Source organism: Phocoena phocoena, chromosome 5 (genome assembly GCF_963924675.1).
Source record: "Phocoena phocoena chromosome 5, mPhoPho1.1, whole genome shotgun sequence".
In the NCBI taxonomy this organism is placed as follows: domain Eukaryota; kingdom Metazoa; phylum Chordata; class Mammalia; order Artiodactyla; family Phocoenidae; genus Phocoena; species Phocoena phocoena.
Window position 1 is genome coordinate 96,656,303 of NC_089223.1, and position 14,445 is coordinate 96,670,747.

Sequence of the window (14,445 nt, forward strand, 5' to 3'; positions counted from 1 at the left end):
AGCACTTAGGAGGATGGAAAGTCTTGGGAAGGAGATCAAAGGAGGTTTTCCTGAGGAGGCAATGTTAGAGTAGAGATCTAAATGAGACAAAGGTGTGACCAATGAATCTGGGTGGACGAGTGGTCCCTGTAGAGGAGTAGCCACTGTAAGGATCCTGCAGCAGGAACAATCCTGCCTGTTCCCAGGAAGGAGATGAGATAGCCGCGAGAGAACAAGGGCCAGGGTGTTGAAGATGAGCTAGGTTATGCTGGGCTACATCATGCTAGGTCATGGGGGCCATGGGGAGGAGTTTAAGTTGTATTTGAAGTTCAATGGGAAGGCCTTGAAGGAAACAGGAGAGGAACATGATCTGGTTTTCATTTTCAAAAGATCACTCTGCTCAAAATTTATCCTAAGTCAAAATTATCCAGACGACAAAACACTCAGCAGGGAGAATGATAACTCCTTAGCAGATACTGACTTAGAGGAAGGAACAGGGTTTTCTGAGTTTTAGTTTCCTGAGCTTTCCAACTTTCTTTTTGTGGCAGATACTGTTATAAGATCAATATTTGCTCCCCATCTACTTTTGCTACTACAATTCCAATTTTGTCAGCTGGCAATATATGCCCACTGCCTAGCCTCATTTGCCGGTGGCCTTGGGAGGCATGTGACATGATTATAGCCAATAAGGTATGTGTATATATATATATATATATATATATATATATATATATATATATATAACATTGAATGGAGAATTCTGGAAAGATTTGCTTTCCTGAAAGCACCATACACAGTTGGTACCCACCCTCTCCTTCTCCTCTGCCTGTGATGAGCACAGAGGTGATGTCTCAAGCACAGAGTCATCTTGATGACAAGCATGAGGACACGAGACAACATGTTAAGGATGAAATGGTGGGAAAAGAGAAGCAGGCTGGGTCTCAGGGGCTTTAATGAGCAGCTGAACCCATGCCAGCGACCCCCTGACTTTTTGTTGTGTGAAGAAATAAAAACCCTTCCTAGTTTAAGCTGCTCTTACTCAGATATTCTGTTGATTGCAGCCAAAGCATTCCTAAGTGATGCATTTATCACTGAGGAAAAGTGAGCGCTGACTTCATTAGTGATTCCCCGGAATAATATGCAAATCATTAAAATTCTGAACAACTCAATGTGTTTAAATTGAAATGATTACTGAACCCAACTTGGGAAGCCTGAGTTTTGTGGATTAGGGCCCATGATCTCCATGCTAAACCTAAGTCTACTTGATTTTACCCAAAGGAACACAAACTAGAATCAAACTGAAGGAATGGTTGAACTTCAGATAAATACTTGTTCATAACAACGGATATTAGTTCCTAAATGATGTTTCCAAGGTTAAAAGACAATTTTGAAAAAAATATTGTTTGATATTATTTTGCTTTAAAAAACCTCTGTATGTTTCCACTTATATATTTACTTTCTGCCATGAAAGAGGAGGATTCTATGCACTTTCTGCTCCCTACCACCTCCAACCTCCTGATTTTTGTTAGTTACATTATTATTTTGGGATTGCCTAGAGTGATCATGTTTATATTCTGTTCTGCCAACTCATTCCCACTGTTCGTCCGTCTTGGTTCTGTGATTAAGTGAGTTCAGTGCTTACTGTTGTCCTTTTCTCCATGGCTGGGTGTTTAATTTTGATTCATGCCTTGTACGCTGGATTTCATCATCAGATGTTTCTCAGGAAGCGCTTTGTTACTATAGCCCTTGAATTCCTGCATGTTTAAGAATGTTTCTTAACATTCTTGCATGTTAATGCCTGTTTCTTTTATAGACACAGCAGAATATGACTGAGTAGAAAACTCTTTGGGTCACCACCCTTTTCCTCTTAGAACGTGATAGATGTTGTTCTGTTTACTCGTGTTGAGTGTTGTTTTGGAATGAGAAAAATCTTGTGATTCTTGTTCTTTGCATGAGGCAGATGGAACATTTCCTCTTGAATTTCAGTATCTTCACAGTGCATTCGCCAATGTTGCCAGTTCTGCTTTTTTCCCCTAGGATACGGTGTGTCCTTTAAATCTAGAGATACCTAGCTTTCTTTACTTCAAGAGCTTTTTAAGCTTTTTCCTGTTCCCTCTTTTTTTCTGTTCAGAATACCAGTTTGTGTTCCTCAGTTCATATTGTCTTGTCTGTCATCATTTTCATCTCATTTTTCCTTTCTATTTCATTTCATGTGATTTCCTACACTTGGCCTGTGCTCTCAACAGTATTTATCTATTTTCTGCTGCTTCTAAGTTGATTTTCATATCTCTAATTGCTTTATTTTTATCTTCCATTTATTTCCTGAGCTCTGCCGGTTCACTTTTCAACTGGTTTTCTTATTTCTCTTTTGATCACTTCTATTGCTTCTTTGAACTTTCTTTTCTGAAAAACTATGCTGTCAGTTCGTTTAAGACTGAAGAGAACTAATTTCTTTGTTCTCTGGAATAGATCATTTGTGGCGTGTGTATTTTTAATCTGCCTTCTGTATTTGTTTTTTTCTTCCTCTTGCAATACCCATGCTGGGGCCCTTGCCGCCTGGTTTCTTTCTCAGTATTACTCAAATATGAGTAGGTGCATCCAGCTGTTTGACTAACAGTAATGCAGAGGGGGGCGGGAGCATTGTTAACCGGGCTCCAAATTTGGTTGTGGTCTCTGCCCTCCTACCCAACGAGCCTTGATGAATTGTCTCCTTCAGGCTTTTGTCTCCGGATAGTCAGTATAGCTCATAATGAAACATTTAGAGCTATGACTCCAGGGTTCTCTCTCCAAGCCCTACTCACCCCTTTTCACATCCAGGCTCTCCCAGTCAGAGACTATTTGTAAACAACAAACATGGCGAGTCTTCCTGGTTCCTCTTCATGTATTTGCCACTCCCTTTCCCCTGGCTATCTGCAATGTGGAAACAGATTTTTACAGGGATGTTCTGACTTCTCCTATGTGAGGTCCATAGCACTGGAGCCCACCAGTATCTCCCTTTCTATCCCCTTCTGTAACACCTCCTTCCTCCATCCTCAAAGCTAAGCATGGCCAGATGGATTGCTTGGCCAGCAAAATGTGAGTGGAAGTGACACAAATCACCTACATGCTTTCATTCCCTTCCACGGTGAGCTATGAAGCCTCAAGTTATGATGGTGGTACAGGAAGATGGTGCAGTTGGCCATGTCCCTGAGTGCCTACTCTGTTGCCCCATGTTGAGCACGTAGCTATAGCAATATTGTAGCAACAACAAAATGTAGCAATAATAACAGCAATAAACAACATAAAATCTTTGCTGTCTTAAGCCACTGAGATTTGGGGTTTGTTTGTTACTCCTGCATAAACTAGCCTCTTTGACTAAAACAAGGAAAGAAAAGCCAACAATTTCTGTATCAAATGGTAGGAAGTGCAGACACGGAGGAGGTTGGAAGGGCTGGTTGGAAGGTGTGCATCAGAGCAGAGCATTCATCAGCCGTCCTGGACGCTGACCAGCTTCATGGTTTCCCTGAGTGTTGGAGGGGAAATTTCATAGAATCTCCAAAGGAAGGTCTCTTGTTGCAGAGGGTTTCAGATTTCTTGTGTTCACCAGGAAACAAAACAATAGAACTTTTCTGTTTCTCTCTACTTCTTTTCATATATCTTCTTGTGTACCAAACTTAGTGCCACTGACAGCTTTATTTACTGTCTCTGAACAAACTTGGCTGATTTCTGATGGGTTATACTGATCATCTAACCCTGTAAGGTGATCATGGGAGCTCATGGGAGCTGCTGTCTTCAGGTCTTCCTGCAATTTACGGTCTGTAAATGCTTTCTTCTGTGTTTTTTTTAAATAAGGTATTTCTCCTCTCCACAACTAAAAAATGTGTGTGCAATCCTAGACATTCCCTAAGAATAAAAGCATTACATCTTTGATGTACTATTGAGCCTAGAGACAGTGATCTTAGCTCCAGTCTTTTTTCCCTAAAATCCAGCATGCATGTTAGACCACAATAATATCTCTTTCCTGGAACCAGGCAATCTAGGCTTAAATCCCTATCTTGCCATTCTTTAATGGCACAGCCCTGGAAAAATTGCATAAACTTTCTGGGCTTATTTTTCTCATCTGTAAAAATGTGATAATAAAAATGGACTTTTTCATCCCTTAGGAATATTGAGAACAGCAGATGCGCTGATATCTGGGAAAGCCCCTGGCTCAGGGCCTGGTCCCAAGTGGGCACTCAGGACAGATTTCTTGAAGGCATCTTATAAATTTTGCAAATGGCATATCCGTAATTCATTCATGTACTCAACACCTATAGAGTTATTTATAGTAACATAAAGAAGTGATAGTCAAATTAAGGTACCAATTAAAGTCAAGTGTTGTACGTATCCTGAGATTCCAACAGCTAAATTTACATGCTTACTCTGTGCTCAAGCACCAGGCTAAGGCTTTACATGGGCCATCTCATTCAATCCATACAACTCTCCGGGTATTACTATCATTATCCCCATTCTAGACAGAGGAAACTGAGGCTTAGGAATGTGAAGAAATTGGTTCAGCTCACAAAGCAGCAGAGTTGGGATGGGCAGTGCATGCAGTGTGACTCAGAGCGTGTATGCTTATCTAGAGCGCTTGCAGAGATACCATAGATGCTGGAAGCCAACTGCTACCTCAGGATGGATGGTCACGAAAGGTCGTCTGGAGAAATGGCTGCGTGAGCTCAGCCCTGAAATTTGAGTAGGCGGTGCCCACTCAGAGGAGACCTGAGCACGGGCAAAGATGGTCACAGAACAGAAATGTTGAAAGCATAGAGCTTTTGAAGGTCAATGTTGGAGGAGAAGGCTTGAGTAGTAGGCAGGAATCTGATCAAGACATCAAACAAAGGTGTTCAGACACTGATGAGACCAGTGATAGTTAAACATGAGTCTAATATGACTGGTTTGCCATTAGTGTTTGGTAAATGGATTCTATCCAGGGTTAATTAGAACTCTTTGTAACTCCAGGTGTTTTAAAATTCCCAGCTGGGTGTGGAAGAATAAAATTGCTCTTGTTTCTAGGGTCTATAGGCTCCTTTTTACCTAGGGTCATATCTCATCATGTTTGCATTGCTGGAACCAAATATAGCATCTGACCCATGACTAGCACTCGAGAAATTGTTGGCTGAGTGAATAAATGAATGACTAAGTAGATTAAGGATAGTAGCCAAGATGGAGGAAAACAGCCAGACCAGATTTGTTGGAATGCTCAAGTGGTGGTCTGGTAGAGGATGGGCTGTGCTTGGGGATGGGGGCTGAGTGGTGGGACTCTATCTCACTGTGTGCTCTGGCAACTTCAAAAGCAGTTTGGAGGGCTTCCCTGGTGGCGCAGTGGTTGAGCGTCTGCCTGCCGATGCAGGGGACACAGGTTCGTGCCCCGGTCCGGGAAGATCCCACATGCCGCAGAGCAGCTGGGACCGTGAGCCATGGCCACTGAGCCTGCGCGTCCGGAGCCTGTGCTCCGCAACGGGAGAGGCCACAACAGTGAGAGGCCCACATACCGAAAAAAAAAAAAAAAAAAAAAAAAAAAGCAGTTTGGATGATCTGGGGATTTTGGGGAGCAGGACTATGTAGTTACGTGCCTCAGGTGGGAGATTTTCATGTGGTTTGTTAAAGCAACTCCCTGGCTGTGGGTGGGGCTTTTTGAGGTGGGCTGTTAGGTGTCCTATGATAATTTAGGATCTAGAAGGAAGCTGATTCCAAAGAATGTTGCTTGTTTTGTTTTCTCAGAAAGCATGTTTCTGAGTGAAGCCTTAAGGACTCTTGGGAGTGTTCACAGCCTGGAGGGGGTTGAGATCGTCTTGCTCTTATGCCTGTGAGCCCCTCGAAGGTAAGGGCCATGACTTAGTGCCCTCAAGTGCAGTGTGGCTCAGAACACGTGTGTTTAACCACTATCTATGGAGTCTCTAGTGATACCCATAGGAACTAGGAGCAGACTACTGCCTAAGGGTTGATGGTCACCAAAGGCCTTTTGGAGTAATGGATGCCCAAGATCAGCCCTGAAGTGCGATGAGCAGATTCCCAATCAGATGGAGGAACCCTGAGTGCGGGCCTGGTTATAGAGCAGGTATGCCAGGTAACTGCAGACAGTTCAGCGTGGAAACACAGAGTCTGCGAGGACTCTCTGAGGATCAGAAACTGGGGCTGCCCTGCTCCATGGCCCTCGGCCGATCTCAGACCCACTTGCCGCTGTGGTGGGAAACACCCCTCCACACTGACAACTGCCCCCAGAGTTACCCATGGACCTCTGCTTCCCTGCCCGAGGGGCCTGCTTTGGAGCCTGTTCAGCCAGACTGTGGGCTGCCAGCAGGGCTGGAAATGGGAAGCCCCAGGGGCAAACCTCAACCCATGTGGGACATGGATGGTGGATAAATACCCCAGCCTCCCATCTTGGATGAGACCACTCTGAGGTGTGTTCTACGCAACCCCTCAGGGTCCCCAGAGGGATGGAGCCTCAGCTGCTCACGGTGTTAATCTACTCAGTAATATACCATGTTTTGGGGTTTATTATCCCTATTCTGCCTCACTTTCCCCACTTCCTAATTTATGTCGCCAAATCTTTGTCTTAGGGTTTGCTTTAGGGAAGACCAAGCTGCCAGGCAAGTACTATGATACCCTGTGTTATGTATACAGTTGATGCTCAATAAATATTGCTGGAATATATGAGATTTGCTTAATCCCCTCACCCCACCCCCAAACCATGATTAACACTGGCAGAAGAGTTAGTGCACAATTGTGCTAATCCACTGACCTCTGGATGGGGCTTCTCTGGATCAGTCCCTCTCTGCCCCTGGACCTCCCGTTTGGAGACACTGCTCCCCTCCCATCCACAGATGGTCCATTCTCATCTTCAAACTTGCCCAAGGCTGACTCACGCCCACCTCGGTGCAGATCTGGACTTATGGGGCCCAGGATGCAATTCTAGTGGCCAAGTGTCCACACCTGTCTGCCCTCAGGCTGCAGCCCTCCTGCATGCTTGCTGCCCACCAGGACTGGAGTGACATCTGCCTTGATGAGAGCCTTGTGAAAATCTCAGCTGCACTAAATTACTTGCTTGGCAGCTCTGCTTGGAATTGTCATGTGGCTGTGCCCTGATCAGGAACCACTGTTGTTGAAAGCCCTCATCCTTCTCCCTGACTCACCAGAATCAATCTCCTCAGGGTAGCGTCTGCCCAGGTTCAAGCCCAGATTTATGAGGAATCAGGCTTTAAATTCGGAGTCATACCGACTGAGATTTAAATCCTACCTCCACCATTTACTGGCAGGATGAATTTGGGTAAGATAGCCTCCCTGAGCCTTGTTTGCTCATCTGTAAAATGGTGATAGTAACACCTGTTTCAAGGGGCTAGAGATAATAAATTTAGGGTGCTCTATATTTGTTCAGCACATAGTAGGCCCAATGATTTTCTGCTGTCTCTTCAGTCTCATTTGGATTGTTGGCCCTGCTCGTGGTCCCTTGGTCTTGACCCTGCCTCCTTCTTCTTTCTCCATCTCCACTTCCAGCCCATCATGCCTACTGCAGAGGAGGTCTGAATTATGACCCAGGAGACTGGCCTCTTAATTGGGTCATTGTTCTAATTGTGTTTTCTTCAATTCTGAATCTGTCTCTTTGACATTCATTCATCACAGAGCCAATTGTATTCACCATATTTTCTTATTTTCTATATTCTTGATGCTCTAGCATATATGGCCTCACTGCCCTGGGAGAGACTGCCCCTCCCAGGGCTCACCAGTTTGTGGAGATAGCAAAGGGCTGGACTGGGAGTGTGCCTCTCCTATGCAAAGTCCAATCCAGAGCCCAGACCCCCAAAGAGCTCTTTTACCCAGGTCTCACACACCAAGCCAACATTCTCGCTGCCCTAAATCAGTGACAGGTGCCAGGCACCTGGGGACAGTCCCTATGCCCCAAAACTGGCTTAAATTTTTGAAACTAACCAATCCCCTTTACCCATTCCTGTCTCACCTTTCCAGTGGAAAATGTAATAAAGGCCCTGGTCTAGTGTTTTCTCTCTATCCCTCTGCCTCCTGACCAACCAGGTGCTTCCCCAGGTGGCCCTGGTTGTCATGGTCTCTCCATGTCCTCATCAGGCACCTCTATAAATTAAAATCCCATGGGTCCATGTTGAGATATTCCTACTTTTGGGAAACAGATGGAGTGTTTAAATTGTTATTACTGATTCTAATTATTAATTGGGTACACATTTCTTAACCAAGGCCCTTTAGGGTGCTCTAGGTAAGAAAGTGCTAGAGCCAGGTTTCATGGTTTATGACCAGTGAGACTCTTCACCATCTCACCTGTGATCCCTGAAATGTGAAGAGTGGATTCCAATTCAATTTGGATCAGACACCTATTTTGGGTATTTTTTTGAAAATTATAAAATAAATATCTTTGTTGTGAAAAATTAAAGCAATATAGAAGTATGTGAAGAAAAATGTGAATCCCTTTCCACAAATATCCTCCTTTGAATCCTAGTCCTCAAAGGATCCCATTAACAGACCTGTGTGCACATCCTTCCACACTTTTATTGTAAACTCTACACAAACATGTACACATATTGAGATAATTTTCTTTAAAAAGCGGGATCCATACATATCTGTTTTCTACAACATGTTATTTCACTTCACAGTGTTCAGTGAGTGTCTGTCTCTGCCCCTGCATCTGAGTTTCTGTGGTCTGAGGGGACTCTGAGTCATCTGGGCATTCCCCTACTGCTCTGCGTCAGGCTGTCTAGTTTTGTCAACTCAACGATTCCTTGCAAGCTCTCTGTGCTACAAGCTCAGAGAGGTACCTCCTTTGCCTCAGGTTACACAGCATGGGAGTTACCTGGAGTGATGGTTCTCTAACTCACCCAGTCCTCAAGAATATCCAAGGGACCCTTTTAAAACCACAGATGCCTGGGCCCCACCCTACATGTTCAGAATCAGGATCTTTAGGGATAGGACCTGGGAGTCTGCCTTTTAACAAGCTTCCAGGTGATTCTGGGGAAGGCCCGGGTTGGGAACCCTCTGGCCTAGAACGTGTGTCAGCTTTCCCAGAGGGTCTGATCCCTCCCGCCCTCTTGCAGCCACTGTGGGAGAGTCCTGCAGCGTGGCCCCGTGGGAGGAGTGTCCAGTTAGGGAGACAGTATCTCCAGGCAAACTCACAGTCTATTTCCGGGCTTTTATTGCAATTGTTATGATTACTTCCTTGTTGGAGGTTAGCAAACTCCCAGGCTTTGGCATTCACCTGTTTTCCTGGTTCCTCTCATCCCAACACTTTCACTGAAATCCCTCTTGAAAACATCCTTGATGCTTTTTTTTAGAAAATGAGAATTATTGCAGTTTCTTGCTAAGAGATGGAGAAAGGAAATATGTTCATAGGGAGACAAAGCAGACTCAAAAGGAATTTCTGGCTTAGACATCTCTCCCATTATACCCTCTAATCTGCTCTCCCTGGGAGCCTCATGGCCTCACTCCATGCTCCTAGAAAGAAGGCTGCCTCTAAGCATTCCTGGAGGGCTGAGCAGGGGCCAGATGAACAGGGATGTCCCTCAGGGCTTATGGATTGTAGAAGGCAGGGCTAGCACCCTTGGGCTGGGCTGCTCTCCTGGAGAAATGCCTGTGAAGAAGCTGAAGAAGCACTGGGTCTGGGAGAGAAGGTTTGGTTCACATAAGGGCTCTACCCCTCTGTCCTTATCTGTACAGTGGAGCTGACATGAAGTTTGTATTCATGCTGGGGCCACTGCGGTGAGGAGAAAACAAGGTGATGCAAGGTACGTGCCTCTAGATACACATGGGTATGGACCACAATGGGATGAACGTGCAGTCTCAGTCTCCTGGCAGAAGATGGAGTCAGGTTTCTCCATGTCTGGAGTGGAGAGTTTAGGGATTTTGATAAAAGATTGCTTAAGTGCAATGTGGTATCTATGGCACATTCCCAGAATTTTCAGTTTTCTTTTTTGGAGCTGGCTAAAACTTTCTCTAACAAAGCCATTCTGATTACCATCACTCAATCCAAGGCTAAAAGAATATTCTAGAATACCTGGTTTACTCCTGCTTAAAGTAAGTCCAGGCAATAACCTGGATATCATAAATGCCTTTTCCCTCCCTCCTTCCCTCCCTGGTCCCATGTCTCCCTCCCTGCCTGCCTGTGTTTATGAGGCCATATTGAAGTTGAGAGTTGAAGTGTGTCAGATCTGGGTTCAAATCTTACCTTATCTACTTAATTCCTTTATGCATCAATTTTTAAATCCAGAAACAAATGGGAATAAGAATAGCTACTAACTCAGATGATTTTGAGGACCAATAGCAATAGTTAATATTTATAGAACACTTAGTATGTGCCCAGCGCTTTACCTATGTTAACACACTTAATCCTCAGTTATCTTATGAGACAGGTACTGCTATTATCCCACTTTGCAGATGAGGAAACTGAGAGATTAAAAACCTTGCCCAAAGTCACATAGCTATTAAGGAACAAATTTATAGTTCTCACTACTATTATTCCAATTCATTCTCTCAGATGAAAATTCTGAATACAAAGGATCACCTGTATTAACTATGTTAATAGAACAGAACAAATCTCTCTTCTCCTGGGGATAACTTTGTCCAGGCAGTGATACTTTTTCCTGCTAGCTTTCTTTTTCCCTGCTTCCCCTTTGCAGCACAACCTCAAACCTCACTCCATGGCTAAAGCTCTCATCATATCTTATTTACATATGGTTTATTATTTATAAGGCATTTTTGCATATATTGCATTTGACTTTTAATAATACCTGTAGCTATGAGACATAGTAAGTTTTGTTATTAGCCCCACTTTGGAGATGAGGAAACTGAGGCTCAAGGTTAGGGCAGGATGTCCAATGGGATTCTCAGCTCTGTTCTGACTTGCACTGGTTTCTGGATCTTGAACTGTGATATTCCTACAGAGGACCCTGCCTTTTATTGTATACCCAATATCTGTTCCTACTTCTGGAACAACCTCTCGATTTTCTGTTGGGGACCTTTTTCTCTCTCCACCCATGCTCAGCCTCTCCAGGTTGTTCCATTGCTCTGGTCACAATGATTCATTCATGGGAGGGCTAGTGACTTACAGGAGTCCAGTGAAACTCAACCCTGGGACTTTTCTGCTGGAATTAAACTGCTCTAGGATGTAGGCCTGGAGCTCTTGGGGACCCTTTCTGCTACTGCCAGAAGAGACCTGACCAACCATGAAGCCGCCTCAGAGAAAAGCAGAACAAAAAGATGCATAAAGACTGAGTTCAGACCATGTTCTTAGAGTACCTGGATCCAACTGAACCTGAAGCGGGAGATCTACCTCAGACTTTAGTTATGTGCATTAATGAATTCCTCCTCCCCTCTTTTTGCTTTGAAGCATCTTGATTTGGATGTTCTCTCACTTTCAATTGAGAGAGTGCTAGCTGATAGCCTCCCCAGAGAAACTGCCTCATGGTGAAGAGGCAGGAACAGTGGCTAATTATTTTTTTTCCTATTTTCATTAGGATGCTGGGTACTGATTAGGTGCTCATAAATATTTGTCAGTTCATTAATCATAAGTTTAGTGGAAGATGGGGTAATTGTTGGGAATTTTGAACTATTACTTAAAAATTCTTGCACACTGGACAAATACTTCCTTTCTTGAAATATCCAGGGAAATTTGGAATAACTTTTCTTTGGGGTTCTCTCCAACTTGCTTTATTTCCCACTGAGATAAACTATAATTCACATTGATTTGCACTGGAGAAAGTCATTTTTATTTATAGTACTGTTAGCTCAAATTCCTTCCTAAGAATTTTTACCACTTAAGCCCAAAGATTTGATTTTTCTGAAGTACAAGGTGGACCATCTTACTCCTCTCCCTATAATGCTCTGTGGACTCCTCATTGCTCACAGAAGGAATTCCTACCATGGATCTATAGACTTTAGGGAGTACATTGATGTCATCATCCTCAGTTTGATGTATCAACTTGGTTAGACTTCAGTCCCTGTTTTTTCACCAAACATTCGTCTAGGTTTTGCAGAGAAGGTATTTTATAGATGTGATTAAAATCTGTAACTGGTTAACTTTAAGTAAGGGAGGATTTCCTAGATAATCTGAGTGGGCATGATTCAGTCAGTTAAAAGATCTTAAACGCAGAGCAGAGGCTTCCCTGATAAAGGAGAAATTCCACATATGGACCTCAGTATCAGCTCGTCCCTGACAATTCTACTCTGCCCTTCCTGGAGCTCTCCCTGACAGATTTCAGACTCTCTAGACAATCTCCACAACTCCATAATCCAATGTCTCACAATACATCTCAATATATATTATCTCCTACTGGTTCTGTTTCTCTGGTTGAACATTGACATATACAACTGGTAAACCCCTAACTCCCTGAAGTTGTAGGTAGAAAGGATGTGTAGGGTTATGTGGAGTGGAAGTAAAACCATAATCTTCATAAGGGCCCTGTCACATCACAAAGACTAAGTCTGTGGGATAAAGGCCGAAGTTTTCAGCACGATGCACAGTTCTCCATAACCTGCCCCTGCTGACTCCATCAGCCTCCTTTCCTGCCTCCTCAACTTTCTCACACTTTATAATCCAGGATTACCAATGCTCCTGGGCCTCTCTAGATAGTTAATGAAAATCTATACTGGGAGCAAGGAAGGCACCTCAGAGCTTTCTGGGTGCTCCAGGTAAGGCTTGTCACTCTCCCAGCTCCAAGCCTCTGTGGACCTGTCACAGTTCTTGAAGACCCCAGCTTACTTCTCCTTCCCACTTACAGCCTCACTTACCACCACTCTGCCTTGAAACCCTCGGGGGAGCCTCATCACACCTTTAATGCCAATGCATGTCCTTCAAGCCCCCAGGTCATCACTCATCCTGTGGACTCTCACTCTGATGGTCCCTTTCCCAGCCCAGCTCCCACCCTTTCCAGGGGTGGACCAGAAGTCCCTCCCTGGTGTCCCTTGGAACTGAAGTTCCACTCATATCAGCAAAGTCCTCTGCATCCTCATCTTCCTTTCTGGATATTCTTTCACTTTCTTGTTCTGACTGAAGCCTGGGTCTCCCCTGGGGACATCTCTGTCCCTGCAGGCCACTCAAGTGGTAGCTCTTTCCTACCCTCGCTCCTCATTCCACTGGGCCTGGAGGTGAAGTTGGTCGTCTCTTAGCTCCTCTCTGATGTTACCAGATCATTCATTCTCCTGCCTCCTTATATCCCTCCAGCACTGAATCTCATGTCATTAGTCCATGCCACCCACCAGTCATCTACTAATCTATACCATGCCCCTCATTTTTGGAGATGTCTACTCCTGGCTCCTGTCATTCTCTCCAACATCACTGTCATAATTCTCAGTGATTTCAGTATCTGCTTAGAAAACCCATCACATACCCTGGCTTCAGAGTTCCTGTGGTAGTGTAATAGACACAATATATAGAAATAGAAATTATGTATGTAGTAAAATATATACATATATAATCATACAATAATGTATAGAAATATATAAAGTAAATTATATTTGTAGTAAAACATATTACTATATTTACTAGCTACATTACTAATATGTTACCTTCTCCAGACACTTCCCTTCCAGTCACTGCCCTATTTCGCTGGTCCTTTTTTTAGGGAACTCCTTGAGTAAATGATCTCTACTCACTATCTACAATTTCATTCCTCCCATTCTCTCTCAAACCTATCCCGTCAGGCTTCTGTCCCACCACTCCACTGAAATCACCTATGTCAAAGGCATGAACAACCCCACATGTCTAAATCAGTGGTCACTTCTCAGACTTCTTGGTACTTGACCTGTGGCTCTTCCTTTTTTTCTTCATTCATCCCTGAGAAGCCACTGTCTCTTGGTTTTCTGCTTGCCTCTTTTTTTCTTCATTGCCCCCTTTCCTGGGTCCTACTTCTCTTCCTAATCTGTAAGTGTTGGAAGCCCAGGCTCAGTCCTCAGATCCCTTCTCTTCTCTATCAACACCCTCTCCCTTGGTGATCCCATCCAGTCACATGGCTTGAGATGTCTATTTCCAGGTCAGAGCTTCCTCCTGAACTCTGGACTCACATCCAACCACCACTAGACATCTTCATGTGTGTGTCTACTAGACACCATGACCCTAACGTGTCCAACATAGGAGCTCCTGTCTCCCTCCCCAACTGTTTCCCCTGCTCTGCCCCAGCTCACTAATTGGTAAAAAATTCTTTCAGATGCTCAGACCAAATAACTTGGAAACCCCTTGATGCTCTTCTTTCCCATGAATCCTTCTGACTCTCCTTAAATGTTATCTCAGTCATCTTAAAATGTTATCTCAAGAATCTCACCATTGCTCAGCATCTCTACTGCTGCCACGTTTGTCCCTTTCAACAGTATCTCCTGCCTGAATTATTGTGATGACATCCATCTGGTCTTCTTGCTCCTGCCCTTGGAGAAGGCACTCAACAGAGAAACGTTATGCTATGACTCCCTGATTGATCCTTCATAAGAGGCCCATGT

At 44.1% G+C, this 14,445-nt stretch overlaps 1 protein-coding gene across 1 annotated transcript in view; it reads right to left on the reverse strand.

Annotated features, from left to right (window-relative positions):
* Window positions 1–14,445, reverse strand: part of C1QTNF7 (C1q and TNF related 7) — a 136,420-nt gene that overhangs the window by 58,849 nt on the left and 63,126 nt on the right. The gene's annotated exons all lie outside the window — the stretch shown is intronic.